The sequence below is a fragment of the Marmota flaviventris genome, chromosome 5 (genome assembly GCF_047511675.1).
Source record: "Marmota flaviventris isolate mMarFla1 chromosome 5, mMarFla1.hap1, whole genome shotgun sequence".
NCBI classification, from domain to species: Eukaryota; Metazoa; Chordata; class Mammalia; order Rodentia; family Sciuridae; genus Marmota; species Marmota flaviventris.
Window position 1 is genome coordinate 7,539,753 of NC_092502.1, and position 16,452 is coordinate 7,556,204.

The 16,452-nt window shown below is 38.5% G+C and overlaps 1 pseudogene; it reads right to left on the bottom strand.

Moving 5' to 3' along the window:
• Positions 1–13,876: 13,876 nt before the first annotated feature.
• LOC114084076 (ubiquitin-conjugating enzyme E2 E3 pseudogene) lies at positions 13,877–15,145 on the bottom strand (annotated as a pseudogene).
• Between the last annotated feature and the right edge of the window lie 1,307 nt (positions 15,146–16,452).

Consider the following 16,452-nt stretch of genomic DNA (forward strand, 5'->3'; position numbering starts at 1 on the left):
TATATTTGTTGATGAATAATACATCCTCCTCTGTGAAGTGTCTGTTCAGTTTCTAAATCTTTATTGATTGGGTTATTTGTTTCTTTGGTTTCTTTATATATATATATACACACACACACACACATACACATACATACCCTGGAGATTAGTGTTCTTTCATGTACATGTGTTAAAGACTTTCTCCTATTCTGTAGGCTGTCTCTTTATGTTCTTGATTTTTTTCCTTTGTTGTGAAGAAGTGTTTTAGTTGATATCATCCCATTTATTGATCTTTGATTTTATTTCTTGTGCTGTAGGAATCTTTTTAAGGAAATATGTCCTAAGCCAACATGATGAAGATGTGGTTCTACTTTTTCTTCTAGTAGGCACAATGTATTGGGTCTAATGCCTAGGTCTTTGATCCATTTTAAGTTGAGTTTTGTGCAGGGTGAGAGATAGGGGTTTACTTTCATTTTGCTACATATGGATTTCCAGTTTTTCCAGCTCTATTTGTTAAAGAAGTTATTTTTTCTCTGATGTATTATTTTTTGGCACCATTGTTAACTATGTGATAATTGTATTTATGTGGTTGGTCTCTATGTCTTGTATTCTCTACCATTGGTCTACAAATGTATTTTGGTGCCAAAATCATGCCATTTTTGTTACTATGACTCTGTAGTTTAGTTTAAATTTCTATGCTGTGATGCTTCCTGCTTTACTCTTCTTGCTAAGGATTGCTTTCACTATTCTGGATCTCTTATTTTTCCAAATGCATTTCAAAATTGCTTTTTTCTATTTCTATGAAGAATGACAGTGGGATTAGATAGGAATTGCATTAAATCTGTATAATGATATTGGTAGTATGGTCATTTTGACAACAATAATTCTGTCTATTCAAGATCATGGGAGGATTTCCATTTTCTAAGGTCATCTTCAAATTCCTTCTTTGTTTTGTTGTTTTTATTGTAGAGGTCTTTTTATTTCTTTTGTTACATTGGTTCCCACTTATTTTTATCAATGCATAATTTAGTGAATAAATATAATTCAACATATTTGCTGAAATTTTTTGAGGTTATATATATATATGGAAGATTCATCCAATATGTCCTCTTACTTATATGAAGGGCATCTAGTTTGGTTCTATACTTTAGCTATTGTGACTTGAGCTCCTATAAACATTGATGTGATCAAATACTGTGATAGAGGATAATTTTACCAACTTAATCTAGAGATAACTTACACTCCATAATCTATTCTTACTCAGAGCCAGTGTCAAATGTGCAAGAACTGTGATATATAATTTTGTCAATTAATTATTTGAAAATATAGAAAAATCAAATCCTAAAGAAATTATGACCAAAAATCCAGAGAGAAACACAATAATATCCCTCTCCATCTAGAACATGAAAAAAGAAGAATTTCTTTGTCCATGAAGTAAACGGAGGGCCATTGTTACCACCCCTTGTGTCCTGACAATAAACCCAACTGCTGGGGAAGGGACCCCACCTTCCTTAACTGTTCATGAGTGACCCAGTGTCAGGAACCAAACCCCAAGCCTGAAATGCAGGTCATCTTTTGGACAGTTTTCCTCCCACACTGTAATTGTCTGGCCTCAGTGTCTGATTATGTGAACACTTTAAATTTCTCTCACTTTACTAAACTTTTAAACATCTATCTGTACTTGTTTCCTAAAACCTCGTGGCAGTTTACTTATTTTTTTTTCCTGAACAACAATTGAATGCAGGGGAGCTCCCTAGCCTTTTATGTGTTTAATATAGAAACAGGATCTTAGTAAGTTGTTTACTGTCTCAATAAGTTGTTGATGCTGGCTTAGAAACTCTTATTCTCCTGCCTTAGCTCCTGATGCACTGGAATTGAAGGAGTGCGCCACTTCCAAGTCTTGTGGAAATCTTTCATCATCTCACAAAAGTTATTTCTCTCCAAATATTTTAGTGTCCTCATTGACATATGCTTTGTCAACTATGAATCATAAATGACATATGCTCATATCAAGTTACCTAGGAATACTTATATAACAAAAAGATAAAAAAATATAATATGAAAATATTACATCAAATTCTAACTTTTGAGAAACAATTTTATTCACCAGTACAGTAATAGGAAAAAAATGAAAAAAAAAATGTACTGTTACTTAGGTAAATTTAAAAGCCTGAACATATTTGATTGATTAGTAAAGGCATTTCTTAAAGTGTGCAGATAGGGGAATACTTGTAATAGGAACCAGTGAGCACCCCAGCACTGGCTGCTGCAGGGAGCCTTGACTTGCTTAACAGGATCCACACAGAACACAAGCTCCATCCACACATTGTGTCTATGGCTTCTGGTTCTCACTGATCCAGTGTTCCCTGCTAGAGCAGAAAGACCTTCAGAGAATCCCAGATGAATTCTGCAAACTCCGTATTTACATGCATTTCCTCCAGAACTATAGCTTATTGAACCTCTATGGGTGACTAGTATCAATAATTTTTGAGTTAAGTTAGGTGGGTAAAGATGAATTCAGAATGAAATTAAATTGCAAAACCATCCCTAATTATATGTATTTATCTTGACGAAGACTTTGGATGTTTACCTTATGTTATGTTTTATATTGAAAGAATCGGTGATGAAGGAAACCAAAAAAGAAAATATTGATATAATAACTTCATGATATTTCACATCCTGTATCAAATTATACAAAAACACTGTAGGTGTGTGGGTATAATATGAAACTTCTTCAGAATTTAGAAAAAAACTTTACTTTGTGTGCTAGTTTTGTACAAAGAAACACATTTTATAGTAAGACAAATGTGTGATAATATCTATTGTAAAGATAGTGACCAACAAGATATTATGGTAACATAATCCACTGAGAGCTTTCAGGTAATATTCATGACTGACAATATTATGCTATAACCATTACATTTTTCCATGTTTTAAATAGCCTTTACAATATTTATAACTATACCAGAGACATATAGCATTGTAAGAAAGCAGTGAATTATTTTAGTAGAGTTAAAATCCATATTTGATAAGAGTTTTAACATGATCATTGAGAAAACGAGGGCCAAGGAAGGTGTGGTGGTAAAGACATTGCAGTCCCTTAAGAGATGTCAACTATTTCAAACTGATACTATATAGAAGAGGCTGAGAGCATGTAAGGAATTTGCAAGACCACCTCTGTTGTACACTCAAGGATGTAGAAGACAAATTCCCTTCCAAACAGTCTTGGGGCCACCCCACTAGCACAGGGGCCCAGGAAGTGAGTTTACCCTGCTCAGCAAAAAAGATATTCAGAAATCATCACAGCAGTAACTCCAGGGACAAACTGTAGCATAAGCTGTCAACAGACTTTGGCACTATTTACATTGTGCTGGCTCTGCAGGAATGCAGGGTGCTCAAGTTAAGGGGGCATGCTGCCTTTCACCATCATCACAATAAAAGGCCTCATATGCCAATCAAACTGTAGCAGGGTCTGAGGCCCTGCAAGCTTCCCCTGACCAGGTGATAGGTGAAGCTCTGAAGGTGAAGCCAAAGTTCTAATGGAATTCTCAGAAATTAGTAGTTACCAAAAGGATGAACTGCTGGCCAAGAAAAGCTGCTGGCTACAGAGATAGCCAAAGGAAAAGAGAGCATTTGCCTGTGCTCTGAAAATGGCAAAGCCAAAGAGCAGGAATACCTAAGCACTTTGGAAATAGTCAAGGGTTTTCAGCAACTACTGATAGGTATAGAGGCAGAGTGTTCCCATGGGAGAACAATTTCTTACATGACATGGAGTCCCAAGGTAAATTGGAGTTTCTTTGGTCATTGCTCATTGGAACAATTGTATATTTTACTGGATCCTAACTTATCAAATTCCTCCATTGTTGATTGCTATAAAAATTACGTTCAGATTTCACTATGATAACTGCAATTAACAAGGCCCACTCTTTATACTTGTTGGTTATTTTCTAACTTTCTAAAAGTGGAATTTTAATTAATATTGCGATAACCTACTTACTCATGTTGCTTGACTTCTTAAAAATCGTGCCAACTTGTGTTCTAACTAATATGACATGGATTGTTAATTTCATGATATAATAAACCCTCAATAATCTTTGTATTAACTGAATTTCAATTGAAAAAATATGTTTTTTTTTTCATTATGAAGTAAAAATGTAGAACACAATGATGAAAAAAATAATAACGTCCATGTTTTAGTACATCCTAATTCCTGTTCATTCTACATTTATGAATCAACTGACTATTTACTAGGACAGACAAGTAAGAATGCTGCTTACTATTAATTTAGTAATAATATCTATAGAATCTACATGTTAAGTGTGTTGTTCATCAGATTCTTCTACTCTGAAGGCACAGGCATGAACTAAGCAAGCTGAAGAAACAATGTCACCAACAAGCAGAAGCTCCCCCAGACTACCTGTATACTTTCACTCTCATATAGCTATTTAATTAGACCAAAATATTACATGATATTTGTACACAGACTTTCCAGACACGGAAATGGAAGTACTGAAAACTCCAGTAACATTCTAATGCAACCCTTCTACAGATAATCAAATGGCTCCTTGGGTAGTGCAATGTTCACCTGAAATTTGTGTTATCTTTCCCGCTGTTGTGAGAGATCTCTGGACCTGATGGACCCTGGAGGTTTTTGGTGTTGTCATCTAGGGCTCCTGCATTCACTGGAAGCTCTATGTCAAGTCCTGTTGGCCACATCAAAATTGTTAAAGAAAAATTGAGACAAGTATAATGTAACAAAGTTTATTTCAGTGAGAAAAAGGTCCTAGCACTGACCAGCATTCCACACAGAAGGACATTGCTAACGTGCCCCAGCCCTCACAACCAGGAAGACAGGAAATGGCATGCAGGGAGTCCCCAGTGGATGAGGCCTGGCATTGGCTACATTTCAGCATCACCGGACAGGCTTTGGCCTAGGATTGGCTGAGGCTCAGTTGCTTAGATATAAGAACACACTGATGGGTCATGTATACCCTGCTAGGAACCCAGCTAGGTGGTAGTTCACTATGTATGGAGACTGGTACATGCTCACTCACCATGAACACAGAGGCTTGCCTGATCTCCAGTTCTGAATGGGAGGGATTCCCCGCAAACTCCCGTGTTTGAGCAGGAAGCTGTGGATATGATTGGATCAGGAGAGCTGAGACCTAATCAGATCATCCTAGTTTGAATGGACTGACTAGATGACTAATGTAGACAGGTGGGGGAGGCTGGAGGAGATGGGTCACTGGAGGCATATTCTGGAAAGATGCATCTTCCCTGCAGACCCTTCCCTCTCCCTCCCTCTGCTATCTGGCTACCATGAGCTGAGCAGGTTTTCTCCTCCACATCCTATGACCATGGCCCAGAGCATGGAACTGGACACCATGTTCTGAACCTCTAAAACCAGTGACCAAACTGAACATTACCCTAACTTATTCTTGTTGGGTATTTTTGTCACAGCAATGAAAAACTGACTAACCCACCAGTTTTTGGTCATCCCCTCAAATTATGAGAGTTTAACAAAACTACAGATGTGGGCAGTGACAGCGCCTCCTGCCACCATCACAGCCTGATGCCTGTGCAGGTTATCTCACAATGGCATTCCATTTAGGTGACTGTTATGCTCTCTTTTATTATGCCAGTCACAATAGCACCATGACACATGAGAGATGTCTGCCTCCAGGTGTTCAACACCTCTGGGTGACTACAACACAACCCAATATCCAGAGAAAAAAGACTGAAAAATTCACACTTCCTCATTAAGGGGAGTCTCCAGGATGCAAGCCTGTCAATTTTCAAATACCTTTTCACTAAAGCCTTTTCCTGTTTCAATGTTAAACTTCTCTAAAAAGGAAGAAAACTGGCATCAAAAATATCATTCCAATAGGAGAAAAAAAAGAAATTTGCTTCCACAGCAGGACGGTTGCTTGATGTCAATTGTACTGGCCAACCAGGCCCCTGGAGCTCCTCTCAGGTTTAAGGCTCAGGATCTCTCTTCCACACTCAGTCTTCAGAAATTCATCAGCATTGTCCTGTAAGTGTGCCACAGTTTATGGCCCCAGCAGCTTTGCACCAGGCAGCTGCTCTTGGCTGCCCATCTACCCTCCCCTATTGCATTATCCATAGCCCATGGAGGGGCAGCAGCTCTGAGGCCTTTAAACAAAACACTCAGAAAACTCCAGCAGAAGCAACTGACAGACATGCACCCAGCTTCAGTGATTTACCATTTGACAAACTCTGAACAAAGACCAGACAAACTTCCCTGGACACTCTCCTCACCTGCAGAGGGCTGCCTGGGTCTGTTGTGTCGCTCGTGAGCTCTTTTGTTTTTTCTCCTTGTCTTCCTTGTTGCTGATGTGTTTCAACAGGTAACTCAGAGTCTGTTAGTTACAAACACCATCATTGGTTAGTGATCAGATGGCTCTGGCTCTCCATGCCCAAGGAACCATCCTTACCCTAATGTGACTTCATTTATGGTTAGAATCAAAATTTGGGAGGACTTTGGGGCTCTGAAAAGAGTGGCGTGAGGGTTTGCACTGCTAAATTTCCCGATCTACAGGAGCATTTGTGAGTCCATGTTCATTAGCCCCGGTCACCAGGTGGAACAGGAAGGAAGACACCAGAGCTTTTGGAAAAGCTGGAAGGGGAGACTGGGCTTCCTTCCCTCCTCCACGCCAATCCAATGTGGCCTGGCTGGGGCCACACCCCTCACTCCCCCCCCCTTTCCCGCCCTTCAGGCCCCACTCACGCCCTGAGTTGGCTGGTCTAACTGCTACAGATGCAGGGTTAGGACTCAGACCCACCTGAGCCACGTGAAGTTGTGTTCAGTAGCCAGCAAGCAGGACTCTACCCAGGTGCAGCCCAATAAGGATTCTTGTACTGAGAAATGGAATTTTACAGTTTCTTTCAATGACTGATCCACAACAGACTTCTGGTTATGTAAGTGAGGGCTTGGCTGAGACTGTGAACTCATGCTGAAATGGGATTGCTAGGAAGATAGTGACTGACAGGAACTCACATTATGGGTCAATAGGAGATAAATCCAATCCAGAGGAGTTAGGATGAGTAAACCTGAAGGGAGGAATTTGCATAGGGAGGAGTAGCCTGAGTTCATTCTGAAAAGCTGGGAGGAGGGGAAGTGGGGAGCTTGATTTTGATTGACAGAGCTGTGTATCCATTTGTATCTGGTCAGGAAGAGAGAAGTGGACGGTTAGGCATTTTATCCAAGATAATTTAATATGGAGACTTGTTTCCAGGTGGATAAGGATTGCAAACAATTGAAGGAGTCCCTGGACATTCTTCAGCTACACTTCCAGGCTCCTCTACTGTGCTCAGGAAGCCCAGGTTTCTTTGTTGTGCTGGAAGATCCATGTGGAAAATGCTGGACCCTGACAGGGAGAATATTAGGGGCTGGAAGTGGTTGGGACACTTCAAGTTCACAACGAAGAGGTCTTGCTGCCAAGCAATACTCAAAACAGCAAACCTCACTCCACACATGAACTAGACCTCCACAGCCTCAGAAATGCTTCCATACATTGAATAAGGATAAAACAACAACAACAACAAGAGTCTGGGCACAAAGAAACAGAGAGGAAACATATGTCCAAATCCTGGACATTGACTACTTCAGCAAAGACAAAGAGAAGTCCCTAGAACCAAAATGATAACTACACCCAGAAGGACACACATTTAACAGAGGAAGGAGTCCATTTCAACTGAAGTGCACATTCCAGACCTTCAAAAACTTGAGGAAACGTGCAAAAGAACCTTCCCTCAAACTTACAACATACCAACAAAGGATCCCACAGATAAAGAAGTTAATGGACTTCCAGAGAAAGATTATAAATATCTGATTATTAAAATATTCAATAAACTAAAAGAAGATCACAGGAATTAGGAGAGCACATTTGAGCTAAAAAGACCATTTAGGCCTTTAAAGAAGAACAAGGATTAGTCTTTTTCAAATAATTTCATGAAATTGAAGAGTAGGAATACTCCCAATTACATTCTATTAAACCAGTATAACCCTGATTCCAAAACCAGACAAAGATATATCAAGGAAGGGAATCTATAGACCAATGTCACTGATGAACATAGATGCAAAAATTCCTAATTATTTTTCAGCAAAACACATTTAAGAATACATGAAGATGATAATACACCATGATCAAGTTATTTTATCCCAGTGATACATGGGTGGTTTAACAAATGCAAATTAGTAAATGCAATACACCACATGAATAGAATAAATAGATTTAGAGCTATAGTAACAAAAAAGGCATGGTGATGGCATTAAAATAGACATGAAGTCAAATGGAATTGAAAGTAGGTACAGAGACAAACCCATGCACAGTCATCTGACTCTTGACAAAGGGGCCAAAAATATATGTTGGAGAAATAATTGCTTTAAAACACATGCTGCTGGAAAAACTGAATATTCACATTTAGAAGAATAAAATTAGGTCCTTATATCCCACCCTGCACAACAGTCAGATCAAAATGGATTGAAGATGTAGAAATCCAGCCAGAAACGTGCAACTGCTAGAAGAAAGCATAGGGTCAGCATGTATTGGTGCAGTCACTGATTTCCTTAGCAAGACCCCTGAAGCTCAAGAAATGAAAGCAATGATCAGTGAGGTAGCATTAAATTAAAAAGCTTCTGCATAGCCAAGGAAATGATAAAGAGGGTGAAGAGAGAACCTTCAGAGTGAGAGAAAATCCTTGTCAGCTATTCTTCTGACAAGAAATTTATATCTAGAATATATAAAGAAGTAAACAATCTGAACACCAAGAAATCAAATAACCCAATAAAAATTAAAAGAACTAACCAGATATTTATTTTAAAAAAATAAATACAAATGGCCAGCAAATATATGAAAAAGTGTTCAACATATCTAGCAATCAAGAAAATGCAAGTCAAAATTACATACAGATTTTATCTCACACTAGTCAGAATGGCAACTTTCAAGAATACAAATAATGAATGTGGGAAGGTATATGGGGAGGAAAGGACCCTAGTAAATTGTTGGTGATACTGCAAATTAATACAAACATTCTAGAAAGCAGTATGGAAATTCTAGGAATGGGATCATCATATGACCCAGCTTTACCATTTCTTGGTATTTATCCAAAAGAACTAAAATCAATATACTATAGAAATAACAGCCATATCAATGTTTATGAAAGCACAGTTCACAATAAGCAGTTATGAAAGTAGCCCAGATGGTTGTCAACAGATGCATGAATAAAGAAACTGTGATATATGTACACAGTAAATTTTATTCATTCAAAAGGAATAATTAAATTGTGGCATTTTCTGGTTAATGGATGGAAGAATAAAACACCATGCTAAGTAAAATAAGACTCAGAAAGTCAAGGATCAAAAGTTTTCTCTCAAATGCAGAATCTAGAGTAAAGTAAGGGGGGAAATGGAGTCAGATATCATAAAGATATATGGAAGACCAGTGGAATTGAGGAAGGAGATCCAGAGAAAGGGAGAGGGATGGGAAATTGTTATGTGCATGTATAAATATATAACACTGGATTCCAACTGTATGTGGATCTATAAAGCACTAATTAAAAATAAATAAATATAAGGCAGACAAGTCAAGTAGAAGAAGGGGAAATCAGAGGAGAAGAAGAGGAGAGAAAATAGGGGAAATCAAGAAATATAATGCACAGGGAAAATTGTAAAAAGAGAATCTCTAATACACTCACTTCTCAGAAATTAATGGGGAAACCTATAGAGGATTGATACTCATTAAATTACATAAGAGGTTGAGATAGAGGAGAAACTTTTATGCTGGTGAATTTGCCTACAGTGGCATTTCTGTTCATTATACTGTACTATCAAAAATCAATTAAGAAAAAAATCATATTTACATTCGCATCAAAACTATGTAGACACTTCAAAATATTGTGATCCTTATTAGAATAAGATGTACTCCATGTTTGTATAAGTATGTCAAAATATACTCTACTGACATGTATAATTTAAAAATAATTAAATTATATATCAACTCTTTAGGGCAAAATTTAACCTAAGAGTGAACTATCTGTGGTCCTAAAACTACACAATATTGATGAGTGAAATTGAGAAAGAAAAAAAAATAAATGGACTCAGGCCTCTGGACCAGGTGGTGTGAGCTGCTGTGTGCACAGCTTGGCCAGGCCGTGAGGGCAAAGGCCACCCAGGCTTGAGCGGCAGCACCCATGTCTGTTTAGGGATACTAAGCCAGGCAGAGAAAAGTTGAAGACAGATCAAAAGAGACAGTGGAGGAGATCAGATCCCAGAAGACAGGAAACATAGTAGATTGGGTATTCCCGCCTTCATACCCATTGTGAGGACTCCCAGTGTAAGTGGAGTCTCTGAGCCACTGTGAGGAGAGAGGAACATCCCCTCAAGGTTTGTGACTGAAGTTGTGGGACACATCAAATAAAAAACAAAAGACAGTAAAATGATATTGACTAGCCATATACTTAGGTCAGTTGGTGAAATTCTTGTAGCTATAGTTGAGAGAAATCCGAGTACTCACATATTACTGACAAGAAAAAAAATGAGTTCAACATAATATGCACAAATTTGTCCACCAAATATTGGCATAAGTGCATCCTGAAAACAACCCACATAAATGCTGCCTGAACTGGGTACTTTGTATGTATTTGGTACGTGGGAAAATGTGTGCCATTTTATATGTGGTCATAGACTATTGATTGATCATTCTTCCATACTTCTGAAGCTGGGAAAATTTTGGTTTATGAACTTTTTCCTGATGATCAAATTCCTTTGCAAAAATAAAAAGTAAACAAACTTTAAATGAGAGACATTAGAAGACACTACAAAACATCACTTTTACTAAGACTATTAATGAAAATGGAACCATAACATAGCAAAACCTAGACATTCATGAAGCACTACTAAGGAAAAAGGTGTAACACTAAATGCCTACATCAAAAAAGCAGAAAGTCTAAGAACAGATTCTACAATGACAGTAGAAAAGCAAACACAAACCACACTTAAAGTAAGCAGTTGAAAAAGCAGTGATAGATATTGGAGAAGAAATAAATAAATTAACACTAAATAACAATACAAAAAGTATCAATGAAAGTAAAAGTTGTTTATGAAAATACAAACAAAATCAACAGACCTTTAGCCACACTAACAATAAAAAAGCCCAAGGTAAATGAAATATCAGAGAATAAAAGAAACCTTATAACTGATGTTACAGAAATGCATTAGCAACTCTTATGAACAACCACATCTCAACATATTGAAAAATATACAAGAATGGGATAAATATGGGACAAATATAACATTCCACATCTGAATTATGAGAAAATACATGACCTGGACATCCATAATGACCAAGAAATTTGAATCATTAATAAAATACTTCCGAGTAAAACAAACAAAAAACAAAAACATAAAAATCTCCAGCAGCTCATGGCTTCACTACTGTTCTACCAACGTTCAAAGACAGGTGAGACCACGTCTCCTGAAACCACTCCAGGGAACTGAAATGAACTTCAACTCCTCAAGATACATTCCACAAAAACCATCATTTCCCTAGTATAAGATCCAGAAAATTACACAAAAACCACCAAAGAAGAGGATTACAGACCCATATCCTTGATCAAGACACATGCAAGTATTCTCAGCAACACCTAGAAAATGAAATCCAACAGCACATCAAAAAGACAGCACCCTGTGTACATATGGAATCTATCCCAGAAGGGGAGAAGCCCAAAGACAGTGACCAGCAATCCCACACTATGCTAACAGAACAAAGGACCATAATGCTCATAGAAGGATATATAGACTTTTTAAGTTGCTGGTATACATATATAATGGAATAGGGTTCATTCTCTAAAAGAATAAAATTGTGATAAATACTACAATGTGGACTAATTTGAAAAACATGTGACTGACTCAAGTCATAAAAAAGAACCCATAATGAATGACTCTACTCAACCAAACCTGGAAGACATAAATTTAAACATGGAGATTATACTTAGTGTATTCAAGTGACTGCAAGTAAGGATACATAGGGACAATGGATAGTGTTTCACTGAAAGTGATAAAACTATCTGGGAACAAGATGTATTTGGAAGTTGCACAATTTTTTAATGTGGTAGATAACACTAAATTGAAAACCATGAATTGTTACAAAGGTTAACATGATATCATGTGATTTTTTTTTTCAATGGTAAGAAATTTTTGCAGCATAACTGCAGTTAATGCTAGAGGTTTCCCATTTACAGGTTGGTGAGTGAGTGAGAGTTGCCCACCACCCTCAATATTATCTGATTCCCAAATACTCCTAATTCACACTGAAGTGAAGGAGGGCAGAGATGGAAACACACAGTCAGAACCATCAGTCTCTCCTCGGTGTTTCTCATTTCTCTACTTATGTCCAGCAAAGGAATTCCACTGCTTCATCCACTGTCCATGCTGGCATGTGGTCAGGTCCTCTCTCCTGGGCTTTTGAGGTGCTGCTGCCTGGTAGTATGCTCAGGCCTCTTGCTGTCTCTGCAGGCTGAGCTCTGGGCTCCCTGGGGTCCTGCTCCCACTGGCCAGGCACCAGGTTCACATAAAGCAGAGGTGACTGAGCTTCCTACATCCCACATAGCACTGTGCTGACTGCACAGAGGCACTCTGACTGCAAGAGAGTGGATGGGAAAAATCAAGGAGAGATGCATTTCTGCTCCCACTTGGAGAACAGGAGACACTCAGGAGTGAGTACTTGGCAGTTAGAGTCCAGGCACTTCTGAGCCTCATTTTTATTCTGCTCAACAAACCGCAGTTTCATCCAGATTGTCAGGCACCCCAGGAAAAAAATGGTTAACTCTTCAAAGAATTATAGGAACAATGAAGACTTGTAAACACGGTACTATTTTCTGATTTCCAGTGCTTCAGTAGTATTATACCTGGAGCGTGGTGGACATCTGCACAGTGTTTGCAACTAATACATGTGATTGTTCTTCATGTTACCACTTATTGGTTTAAAATTCTTCTATTCAAATAGCTTTTACTTATCACCCATTTAGAAAATGCACAAAATTATCTGCACAGTTTTGATGGCTGACAAAGAAATATCTTCAGATTAAGGCAACAGGGACAAAATGCCAAATACGTTGCAGGTGACAGGGAGATAGATATGAATTCGTTTATGCAAATTACATTCATTCATATTTTTCAGTAGCTGTTGGAAATAAAAAAATCCAATATGGTATTCAATTTTCATTGAAGTATTTTCAATTCATCAACATCACCTTTTGTCCTAATCACAAATATGTTCGCATTTTCAATAATTGTTCACATTTTAGACTAAAAAAAGCATATCACGTGTAATGAGGATGTGTGTCTAGTGGTAAAAATATAATAATAGGGTCATGCAGCCTTTAGAAGCACATAATGAGAGTCAGATGTGCTAAAGTGCTCCTCAGCATCCCTCAATGACTGATCAATAACACTAAACCATAATTGCTAATATGAAAAGTGTAATTTAGAAAATAATTAAAACCTGTATTTTACAACACAAACAATCCACTGCATTTTTTTAATGCAATCTACTTAGTTGATAGTAAAGAACTGTCAGAGAAATACCAAAAGGGAAAACTCCCAGCTTTCTCCACTAACAGACGAAAGTATTTGCAGAAGCCCTTCTTCAAATTACTGGCATTAAAAATATGCTAATTTCTCTTTATGATTCTATTCTTGACCTTCTTGTTACCTGACCTTTGTTTTATTTATAAAACCAACTTTTGGTGTTTATATGAATTTTCAATAAGCATTTTCATTAGAGGACAATGTAGTTGTCTACATTGCTAAAATTGTGAGGTCAAATTAGAAAATTTGAAGGCTTAATTCTTTTTTTTTTTTTTTTTTTTTTATGCCTTCAGGAGCATGTTTATTGTGTTTGAGATGATACATCAGTGCTCTCTGAGCTACAAAGGGTAAAAGGAAATCCTCTCATTACAAACTGACAAAGGTAAAACATTTTCACAACAGCATGAACCACATACTCAGAAATAGATCTGGGTTTAATACAAATGACATAATTCCTAGTCATCTACGGCTACTTTTATAACTTCATACAGATAATGAATTAGGCTAAAATGCACTATAATATTTGGTAGACTTCAGGACCAGTATCCTTAGTACATCACAAAATACATTTTGATATCCCAAAGAAGCAAGACTTGCAAGTAGGCATTTTAAACATAACTAATCTACAGCTACAAAGTTCTACTCTTGATAGCATTTACCTTTTTGGGGAGTCTCCCAGTCTCCAAAGGATAAAAGCGGAGAGTAGAATCAGTATAACATATACACAGAAGTCCGTATTGTAAAGGCTATAAAGATTTGTAGCACAGTGAGAAGATGCCTTCTGCTCCTTCACACTGCATACAAATTATGTGAATTATGTTGCGTATCTCTTGGTCCACTGTCTGGCTATCCTGTCATGTTCTGCTCTGTTGGTCAAATACTGAGTGGCTATGCTTCCAACCAGAGGATCCGCAGGGTTGCAGTCTGTCAAAAGCGAACAAATAGACAGCAAAACCTTTGAAATAGTCAAAGCAGGACTCCAGTTGTCTTTAAGGATGTCCAGACAGATGACTCCCTGACTGTTGATGTTGCAGTGATAGATTCTCGTGCGGAAAGTAACCTTTGGTGGCTTAAATGGATAATCTGATGAAAATGTGATATCCAGAAAAAACACACCACCTTCATATACAGAACCTGGTGGACCAAGTATGGTTGATCTCCACTCATAAATGTTATCTCCTTTAGGCCCAGCACTGCAGTTAGGAGGAGGATCAAGGGTTATTTCAGCTAGCTCCTTCTGGATTCTTTTAGCACTAGTGGATAACTTAGCAGTGGTTTTGCTAGAGAGTTTGGTGTTCTTCTTCTGCTGGGTGGCAGAAGGTTTTCTTTCTTCTTGTTCTTCAGGCTCTGGAGCGGCCAGGTCTCGCTGGTCCGCATCTGAACTGCCACTGCTGGTGCTGGGGCTCTCATCATCGGACCTTTGCCTATCACTGGACATCTTGATGAAGTTATCGCTTGGAAAACTCGGCCGCCCGCCCGGCCCGCTCGCGCGCCGCTACGGTGTGGGGGAGGGAGAGAGAAAAAAAACCCTTCCTTAAGGAAATGGAGGCAGCTGGGGGGGGGGGGGGAAAGGGGGGGGAGGGAAAAAAAGAAGCCGAGGAGGCTCTGGCCGGGGAGTGTGGAACATTGAAAGTCGGAGGGGGTTGTGCAGTGCCGGGCTCCGGCCGGAGGGTGGCGCCGCCCAGCGCCTTCGGAAAAAAAGGGGGGGGGGGGTGGGAGCTCGGCTGGGCGAGGGCGCGAGCTCCCGGCGAGGCGGAGGGGACGCGGGAGACCCCCGCGCGCTGTGGCCTCCCGCCGCCGCCGCCCGGCTCGGCTCCTCCCGGCCGCGCAGTCCTTAATTCTTATTTTTAAAAAAATCTAGGTGAAGAAATTAATCACATTTTTGAGATCTACAAGAATACTTGGAGGCCACAGGAAATCAAGTAGTGGTCCTATATTTATTTTGTCATATCCATAATCTAAAGATTCCTGTGAGACTGATCCATGAAAAAAGTAAGTCAAATATAGAGAAGAATTTTTCAAGAAGTAGTTAAACACATAAGCAATGAAGGACATCAATTAAATTCATATGATTCAAACTGCTTACTGGAAAATTTACTAAGTTTTATTTGAAAAATAAAAATAGTACATGGTTTAATATTAAAAGTGGAAACAAAAAAATTCTCTGTAGTTCTGTGCCAAATTCCAGATCCTGTGCACATATTTGTTTATCTTATATTTGACACAAATGTCTAGGGGTGGTGAGCAAGGACTCCTGTAGTGCCTGGAAGTCAGTATAAAAAGTTGAAAACCTGCAAAATTTTTAACATGCATTTGTCTCATCACCCATCACTTTCTGAATTTGTCATATGCATTTATATTTTTACATAATATATTATTGTATCACTTCTCTCATGGTAATCAATTTACTTGAAAATACCAAAATTTTTCTTCTTTCCAAAACTTAACCATCAGTAATAGTTTTAGCCATAGTTGTTACATTGGTTATGCTTGTTGGGCAATTACTGCTATAAAGTGGAAATGTGCACATTTGCAAGTGCACAGGGCACCTGCACTTGCATGACCTCCCAGCATCCTGCGCTGTGTGTGCTATAGCAGTGTAGAAGGGGCAGAGCCTGCTTGAGAGCTCTTCATCTGTAATTCAGTAGCGTAAAGAAATCCAGTCCAGGGGAGTGATCAGTCAACAAAGCCACCAGGCATTAGTTCATTACCACTGTGAAGGAAGTCATGCACTTGCTACTAAAAAGATGAACAATACAAGGTCCCAAATCAAAGAATTTGCACCAGTGATCTGAGTGATGAATACATACTGATTTAATCAAAGGCAATACAATATGTCCATTTCTAACACTACACAGAAGGGG